Below are 9,599 nucleotides of genomic sequence, written 5' to 3'. Positions count from 1 at the left end.
CTCAAATGACGTCGTTAGTTTGAGCTTTATACGTTAAGAGTCACACGACCACGATCACTTAGTATGTAAATTCTACGGTGATTTGACAATAGGTATTCACGGGAGCCATCAGCTTTCTATGCGGAGGATGCACTTTCTGAAAATAACACATGCAACAATACCCCAAAGTCACTATATTCGTTTTAGGTTTTCAGTAACCTCGTAAAGTAGGACGTGCGTATAACAAGAACATAGGAAACGTAACATTATACACTGCATTAGCCAACACGTCAGATGCCAAACACCATAACTGTTTTATCTCATACGTTTCCTTGGCAGTTTCGTTTTTGCCGTTTGAAAGCCGAGCCATGATCGGCCATCGCAGTAGATACAGAGAGTGAAACGAGGTTTGCAACAAACTATTCGACTCTATCTGGAGTTAATCTGAAAACTCGATTGCTGGCTGGTTGGGCTGTAAACTTCCTCTGCGTTAACAAGTCGGTCTTTATTATCATTGCGTGTATTTGGATAGCCACCCAGAATTTATTTTTAACGTGTCGATGTTTATCGATAAATGTCAAAACAATATTCACACGTGTTGGAGAATAAAAGCTAAAAGGTATTTATTACCGTTCGACTAGCATAAACAAAAAGCTTTGTAAAGATCAGTTGGATTTTACAAACCATATAACATAAAACGTTTTCAAATTTAAAGCGTGCTGCAATATTTTGTTGAAATTCAATACAAAATAAATGTTATTCGCAACTCAGCACATGGTGTAGGGGAGAGAAAGTATCATGCACAATCATGCGCATATACGGCGATCGCTTACCTATCATCATTCACCAATTAATGTATTAGTTGATTTGTATTTTTAAGCTTTCTAAATTATCGTGAAAATATCATAATAATTATTTCATATATCGTGACCAACTGATAACTTCTTAACAAACACGAATGATCAAACATTATAACAAGTTGTCTTTTAGGGATCTTTACAATATAATAGAAGTAAAATATCAATCTGAGATAGCAGGGATAGCTCCCATAACCAGCAATAGCCATCGTTTTCAGATAAGTGATACAATAGCCCATAACACCTAAAAAAAGTAACGAACACGACGTAAAGTTATAAAAATGGGTCGCTGCATTGGAACGGTCAAAAGGCGACGGTTTCAGAAATGACACACCTAACAGATTGCCGCCAAATAAGTATTCTTTTAAAATCACAAACATACATTTTTTCACCATGGAAGACATACACCAAACACACCAATACCATCATTCACTAAGCATCCGCGTTAAAAAAAATAACTAAACTTTCATGATAGTAATTATAAGGCTTTCCGGTTAGAGAACTGGTTATGGCTCTCGCTTCTCACATAGGCGACCCGGGTTTAATCCCGTTCGCGGATGCATGTATGTCTGGTTGGTGGTCACCATGCCATATACATGTGTTTTTTTTTTGCGTACTCCGGCTTCCCTCCACAATACAAGACACCATCAACATTTTAAAATGTATTTATTGCAATAAAAAAACTAAAAGCTGGAAATTTCGGCTATAGTTTGAAATCATTAAATTTCGTGAGTCAAATAGCAAATTAGGTAGAAGTGATGGGGCACACTCCGGGTCTACCCATAATGCAGCCTCAGGCGTGGAACGACCTTATAAACTTCGAAACACACACACACACACACACACACAATTATAATAATAAATGAAACTTTGGTAATAACAAAACTGTACGCATACATTTTTTAAAACGAATGATTTCACTTCTATATATAACATGCAGTTAAATAATACGGCACTTTATTTATAAGTAAATGAACTGTCAGAGAATGAAAAATGGATTTTTATTTTTATGCAGCTCAGAAACGAAATGAAAATCACAGTACTTTAAGCGCAGCATACATATCCATCTTGTTTTATAATATACGGATAATTCAACGAAAGCATCTAATTTACAGTAGTTGCACCGTTACAGTAATCAATACCTATATTTAAACGAGTGACGAATTCAAACAAACCATTTCACAAACAATAATATAACATTTATTTACAATGTTTGAATATTCGCTCGATCAATTTCACGTGTTTAAACGCAACTTTTATTTACAATTTTCAATAATTTTATCTTTATCAATTTCGTGAGTTTAAATGCTGTACGTTTAATACAATTGTCACATTTCGGCCGACGGTTTATTTAAGCGCCCTCGAGTTATTTACAACAAACGACACTGTGAGCGGAATTTTCTATTAGTCCAAATTAATTAAATCGTGTGAAAACACAGTGTTAAGGGTCTAAAACGCGGCTCGCAAAATGCCAGGTTTTCACGTTTCGACATCGGCACAATGCGGCTGCGGTTTCTGAATAACACGCTCCGCCCAATGTTGCGAAGTTTATTTTGCGGCTATCGCTCACTCGTCGAGCCTACGTTTATCGGACCGCCTTCGTAGGAAATAAACCTATCAGCGCAAGACGAGGCGTGTGGCGAACGCAAAGCAATGAAAAAACGGATTGTAACATTTGCAAACATTGAAAAAGGTTTTTGTATAATGCGCGATAGTTGTTTCTATATTAATACAGGAGTTGTACTACAAGGCTAAAACAAGATATCGTGTGTTCGTGCGCATTGGATGTTAACCCGAAGCGTTCGAAGCTACTACGGCTGTCGGGGTTTAAGTTTTAAAAGAAATAAAGAACTAAAGGAAGCTTTAATTAATAATAACCAGCGTTACGATTTAAAAGGGATTTTATTATGAATGATTATTTTACGAAAATGTTGTGTTTGTAGTAGGTGGAGGATTTGAAAACGCGTTTTGCAACAGAAAGAGAGCATGGTTTAATATCACTGTAAAGAAGCCAAAGAGAAATCAAAGACAAGCAAAAGGCTGACAGTGCTTGGAAAGTGTTTGAAGCACGCTTAGAATACTGTCCAGAAATTTAATCGCGGTAAGTTGATATGTTTATAATTTCTTAAACTTGTGAACTCGATCGATTACATTTTGATCGGTTGTTTTGTTCTTCCTTTACTTCTTGTTAACATATTTCATACAGGTGTCCAATTTAACGTTTATATTTGAAAAAATATGTTTATATACTTGCAGATTAAATAAAGCAAACACATAATTATGACTATACGTTAATATTTCACTTTTAAGATATAATTGTTTAGTTTGCTTTCATAAAAAATCCGTAAAGTATGTTTCCGCCAACATAATGGTCTCTTGCATAATGACAATACATTATGTACCTATACATCATCATTAGACGATTTAGATACATTACTCATAAGTTATTAATACACAGTTTAGTTTGCAGTAATGCTGCATGGTATAAGTATTTTCCATTTGAATAAAGAACTTTCATAATAAAACTTTAAAATATTTATGTACTCGAGTACATTAAATTCGAATGTACACAAATAATTTCACCCACGCGAGCAGATAATTGTTAAAATACTTCTTGGAAAAAAATGGAGAAAATGAAAGTAAAGCAATTAAAACATGATACTAGTGGACTTGGGCATAGTTTGCACATTGAACTATCTTGAACTACTGTTCCGATGCGGTCATACCAGTATTAATCATTTTATGTTTATAGTTAGTATCTTTATTATTGTTATTATTGTAATTATTATTATTTTAATTCTTATTTTTTATTATTATTTGTATTATTATTATTATTATTATTATTATTATTATTATTATTATTATTATTATTATTATTATTATTATTATGAGTATTAGTAAAAAAAGTCTAGTAATTAGAATTTACTATGATTTAATGAAGGGTATGCATGAGATCAAAGCAGCTTACTTAACTCAACATCCTGTTTATATCGCTAAAACATTTCATTTGAAAGCCACAATTATTAACCCATTTATGCCTAGCGTCTAGAAAAAAAATCCTGGCATGATGCGGCGTCTCACCAGGGTCTGCGCTGTTTGCTTAAAGGAATTTCTGTAAGAAATATTCTTAATTTAGAAATAAATATACTAGACATTCCTAATTTTGGAAATAAATTGATCCAATTTAGAAAGATGGGAGAGTCCACTAGGCATAAATGGGTTAATTGCATTTCTAGCATTTGTATGATAGTTTGTGATCCAATGCAACATGTTATGAAATAATGCAGAAAGCTTATTTTACCGAGGCAAATTACTATCAACGAAACATTATGCTGTTAAAAGCTTATTAAGTACGAAACATATTGTTATGGTTAACTTTAAGTATCTGAACATTTCTACATTAATTTTGCTGTCACAGTTTCATTTTGAAGCCGACGATTGTTTATAAGCAAAGCAAAAAGGAAAAAGTATATTGTTTTTACTTGTATATGCCATTTGAGATGACATTAGAGAGCGTATTCTATCCAGATTACGGGTTTGGGATATTAATTTTAAGCATATATTACCTTATATTTATTTGATTTGTTGTGCCTTAATGGGAATAATTGTTAATCATGTTACAACTTTGATGAATGGTTCTAACTCTAAAAGAACTGAGAAAGTTCTTCGTGTTGGGATGGTTCTTCCCGTAATAGAGACTCTATATTTCAGTATACACTCAGGTCATATTATAATATATTCATATTTGTTTAAACATAATAACCAATCGGGCCTCTCAATAAACCCGGTACATCATGTAATGTAAAATATTTAAAAGTGCAAATTATGCGAACTTCAAAAATTGTCACATGCTTGAATTGTTGCACTTTTCATTTGATCAGTATTTGCTATAGTCACATTACGTTCCTCTATACATGATTATGTGTAACGTTAAAAATCCCTTTTCTATTTCTACCGTAGCAATATATTCCCACGTAACGTGAAAATCCCTATAGAATATCCATGTATTTTGCTCGTTACGTTCAGGTCAATGCTATATAGCGATAGTCTAAATATTATAATATAAAAATATATATTACGAAGCCGGATTTAAAAACTATCGTTTGATATTCAACGCGTGACAAATATTTTAAACTTAAACATGTTCTCAGTAATGAATCAATAGTGACTCCTATAAATGTTTAAAATGACGCATGTGTATTTCTGCTTCTGCGGCGTTTGCGTTATGTATTTGTTCGAAAGTTTTGTTATAACCAGTTGCAACGACGTTTCACTACATATAGTTCAGACGAAATTTTGCCCCAGATATGAAAAATATAGTCAGATATGTATGAAATGCAGAATCAGTATGTCTGTTTTTTTTGTGGACAACCGCGTTTAAGTTATTGCAGATGTAGATAAATAAATTTTAAGATATAACAACTGGTACCAAAAGTAAAGAAACAAGCAGGTGCAATGTTTGTTTTAAACTTATTTTATTTGTTTGTGAAACAATTTCGTTTGCAAAGTTATGTTTTGTATCGATGTTATTCAGTTTAAACGATTAAATCTGCTATTGACAAGCACTCGAGTTTCTTGCACAAAATGGTTTTGTGAATACCAAATTCTTTGTATGTTTCGCAAACTAAAGCACTGCTTATCTTCGACAAAAGGTTTGTAAAGATTCGACAAATTCGTATCAAAATTCCACTTACTCAAATTTTAGTGTCGCTGCAGTTTTACCGAGACCTTGAGAAAATGTCAATTGATGATCATTGTCAAAGTGTGCTAACCAGCTGATTGTACTTAGAGTTGAAAATGTTGTGATGATTGTTGAATATATCCGTATTGCGTCGTCATGCACTTCAGCGTAACAATATCTTCTCAAAATAGTTCACGAATGCGCTTTCAGTTTCACTACTATTTTTTCCAAACGATTAATATACAGTCAACCCTCTTAAGCCAAGTTGATTGTTATTTCTATCGAGTTATCACTTTTTCTATTTATACATTTGCTGTAGTACAAGTATACAGATATATATCCTAGACTGTTTAAAAGCATGGGGCTTACCATAATACACTACTTACTTACTAGTATTATATCACTCGTATAGATATCGCAGAGCGGAAAAAGGAAACAAGCGTAACTCCAATATTTTTATATTAAGATTATTCGTAGCACCCATCCATGATTGCATAAGCATTACAGGCATACGCATATTAAAATCAAAGCGGTGTGTTCACTTTTAGAAATATAATTCGTTTATTCATAAACTGAAGATTTATTGTCAAGATTTTTCTCAGCAATTTGCCTCAGTATGTAATTATTTGTTTGTCGCTTTTAACATGCTATTCTGACCACTGACAAAAAAGTAGACACTTGAATAATATCGCTCACCGCGCGGGCGAATACGTTGCAAGGGTGTATAAAAATATGTTTGTTTTACGTAACATTTACACAAAAATAAAATGCAAGTATATATGTATTATTATTAATTGTCTTATTATTATAATTTATTAATTATTATAATTATAATAATAATAATAATAATAATAATAATTATTATTATTATTATTATTATTATTATTATTATTATTATTATTATTATTACTAAAATTGAGTTCATATTTCAACATTATTATTATTCCTAAAATTTAATTCATATTTCAACATTATTATTATTACTAAAATTGAATTCATATATAAACCAAAACAAATTGAAGCAGATGCTTTCGAATCGATTAATTATCTAACCGACAAAACATTTATTTACTTAAAATTGACATTTTATCGGTATTTTTGGAATTAAAAAACAATTCTTTTTATTCGTCTTAATCAACGACTTTGTTCATGTGTCCTGAAAATTAACGATTCGCACTCAGCGACACAACCTGGTTGACACAGTAAATAATAACGTCCGCGTTTAATGTTTAATAACGTAAAACGCGACGGCTTAACGTCGTGCGAGTTTGCTGAACTTCTAGGACTACTATACCGTGAAGACTTTTTATTAACATTTAAAACCAACTCTAATTAATAACGGATGATATTTACATGAATTCCCTGTAGTTTTCATGTCCGATTCACGCGCGTGGTCGCATAAACTCGACACATAACAGCGTTATACATGACTTGTTAAAGCCTCGCTACAATTTGTTATTTACGTTTATTTCCAACTCGATATCACTACGTGCATTTTAACGAAATAATTATGAAACTTAAAATACAAAAATAAAACACTTGATTTTGAAGTCTCGGGAGTTTAAAAAGTCCTTGCCCAAAAATACTCGAATGTTTATCGGTGTTATACAGAATGTCTATCTGTGTTATACAGAATGTCTATCTGTGTTATACAGAAATAAATATAGAAAGTTATTCCAGTCTAAGTATTCATTCATCAAAAGAAAAAAACTCGCTTGGTAAATATTTTTTTTTTGTTTCTTTATTGTAAGCAAAGAAATATGTGTAATTGTAATATTTTTTTCTGCAAAAGTTGTTGCATAATTGTGAAAATATAAGTAATGACTAGATTGGATTAATTATTTTTTATGAATCTGGTAATACACAGATTTGTTGTAAACCATTATATGAACACAATAATCTGTAACAATTAACAGAAATCAAATACAGCGCCCATTGTTTAAGCACCGCCGTTTCAACCGCAATAAGAGTCTTTATCGCGGTTACATTCTACTATAATCTAACAAAACTCGCAATAAATGGTCGCGTGTCACCGATTCGGATTTGCCCACGGGCTTTCATCTGTAGTCTTATGTGAGTTTGTTTTAAAACTAAGAAGTTAGTCGATAGCGCATTTGTAATTATAGCGTGCGCAGATATCAGATTGACATGGGTATCCAGCGATTCACTCTGCGACAGTATTGGTAGATTTCACTCGAGTTTAACAGGCTTTCCAGAGATATCTGTAGAAAATCTCGTATTAACAACGGTTCACCATATGCCACGAACGCATTTATGTAACCTGCCGTATGTTCAAACAAATGTTTTCAAATATAAGGGATAATTATTTGACTTTCGAGCGTTTCATTCTAACCTCGACACGTGTGTATTATCAAATTAGGATCACTATAGAGAAGGAATCGTTTATTAATTTATAATTTCTTCACTTCTGTTTTCGTTAGACTACCTTTTCATGTCCTATCTTCACCAATGTGGTGAATATATTGATATGAACTATTTTTTGAGGTTTTATCTTTATATGCTGCTATCCACTACTATTGTTCTCTTTCGCGTGACAACAGCGACACCAGCAACAACCTCAACATTACTACTATTCATAGTATTATTGTTGGTGTTCACCAAAATCACCCAATATCACCAATATGATTTTATACGAACACATTATCTCGTTCGCTCAGTTGATATTGGCGCACCTCAATGCAGTATTGAGTGGATTAGCGATTAATGCAACCACATTAACTAATAGTCTGCTAGCTTATGCCATAAAATATAGACTATCTATCAGTCGCAGATCTGTCACGCTATTTCCTCATAGACACAATGCATGTTTTATATTTGTGCGGGGGATGTAATTTTCAACGACGGACGCAAATGTACTCCGAATGAAAAGCGTTAAAGCACACTACATGAATAATGTTTTTTAAGACAACTTCGGATAAATATTACATAAGCTATTACGAAGATTACGGATCTTTTTGTTCGAAGATTACCGTTGATATGATTTATGTTGCAAGGCACACACATTTTCTTGTATATTTTTATGTGAAGAGATACCATTTAGCTCGGTTCGTTCTTTCTGTGTCGCATATGCTTAAATATTCTATTAGGTTCCGTTATCGCAAGAATAAATCAGTATTTCCTATTCGGTTAGCGTGAATGAAAATATTATCTGAGCGCTGTACGTATTATTTATTTATACAAGTTGTATGAATGTTGTACTTTCCGAATGATTGCTATGGAAAATTGTCTAACCAATGTACAGTACAATATTCTTATCTAACATTAATTTAGATACTTCGATGCAAATGCACGGTTAACTGAACAATCTTTCGGATTGTCTGCACACGATCACTCTGGGATTAAGGTCTCAGTGTTATGGCGTCAACATGTTTATGTAGACGTGTATATGGCTATGCGCCTTGTTTTGCATGTATACTTAATTTGTTAATAGAATGCATGAATAATCATTAATTGAAATGCGTACTTGTAGTAATCTTTCGATATTTTAAGAATGTAAATAACATGGAACATTACAAAAATGTGGTGTTCATTTGGGGTGAATCGAAGTCAGTCATTGTGTTGAATTGCATTCCACTACTTCACACAATAAACTCTTGCTAAACCACCCACATGAATACTACAAATACTAATTCAATATCCTCTATTCAGTATCTCGACCTGCATTTTCTAGACATGATACAAACTCATGAAGACAGCGTGGAAAAACCATTGCTTTCTCCTTATTTTAGGTATTGTTTTATTTATTATTTCAATTTCAGAAACAGAGAGTGTGCTTGGAGATTCATGTTTCTTCATTATTATGAAGTGTTGCGAACATAAAATCTCCTCTGTTCCTCGTTTAATTAAGTGTTTTGGTAACAAGTGTCCGAAAGCTTTGCGATTATCATAAGTGTGAAAATTTCCAGGGACTGAGTCCGCACGACCGGGCAGATAATACGCAGATATTCCAAGGGGCCGGACTTAACTCTGTCATTCTGTTAATTAAATGATATAACCACCGCTAAATTTTGACGTTCATAAAAATTACAATTGTCAGTTGTTGATTGCGCATAATGGCCGGC

General features: G+C 32.8%; 1 protein-coding gene across 1 annotated transcript in view; it reads left to right on the top strand.

The window, feature by feature from the left end:
- Nucleotides 1-2,535: 2,535 nt before the first annotated feature.
- The window catches only part of LOC127873514 (homeobox protein caupolican-like), a 31,373-nt gene continuing 24,309 nt past the window's right edge, over nt 2,536-9,599 (top strand). The window contains exon 1 of the mRNA XM_052417397.1: nt 2,536-2,937. The gene's annotated coding sequence lies outside the window, so the exon portion shown is untranslated. The remainder of the gene's footprint in view (nt 2,938-9,599) is intronic.

Source organism: Dreissena polymorpha, chromosome 3 (assembly GCF_020536995.1).
Source record: "Dreissena polymorpha isolate Duluth1 chromosome 3, UMN_Dpol_1.0, whole genome shotgun sequence".
In the NCBI taxonomy this organism is placed as follows: domain Eukaryota; kingdom Metazoa; phylum Mollusca; class Bivalvia; order Myida; family Dreissenidae; genus Dreissena; species Dreissena polymorpha.
The sequence above is the reverse complement of the archived record's forward strand: the minus strand, read 5'-3'. Positions and strand labels throughout refer to the sequence as shown.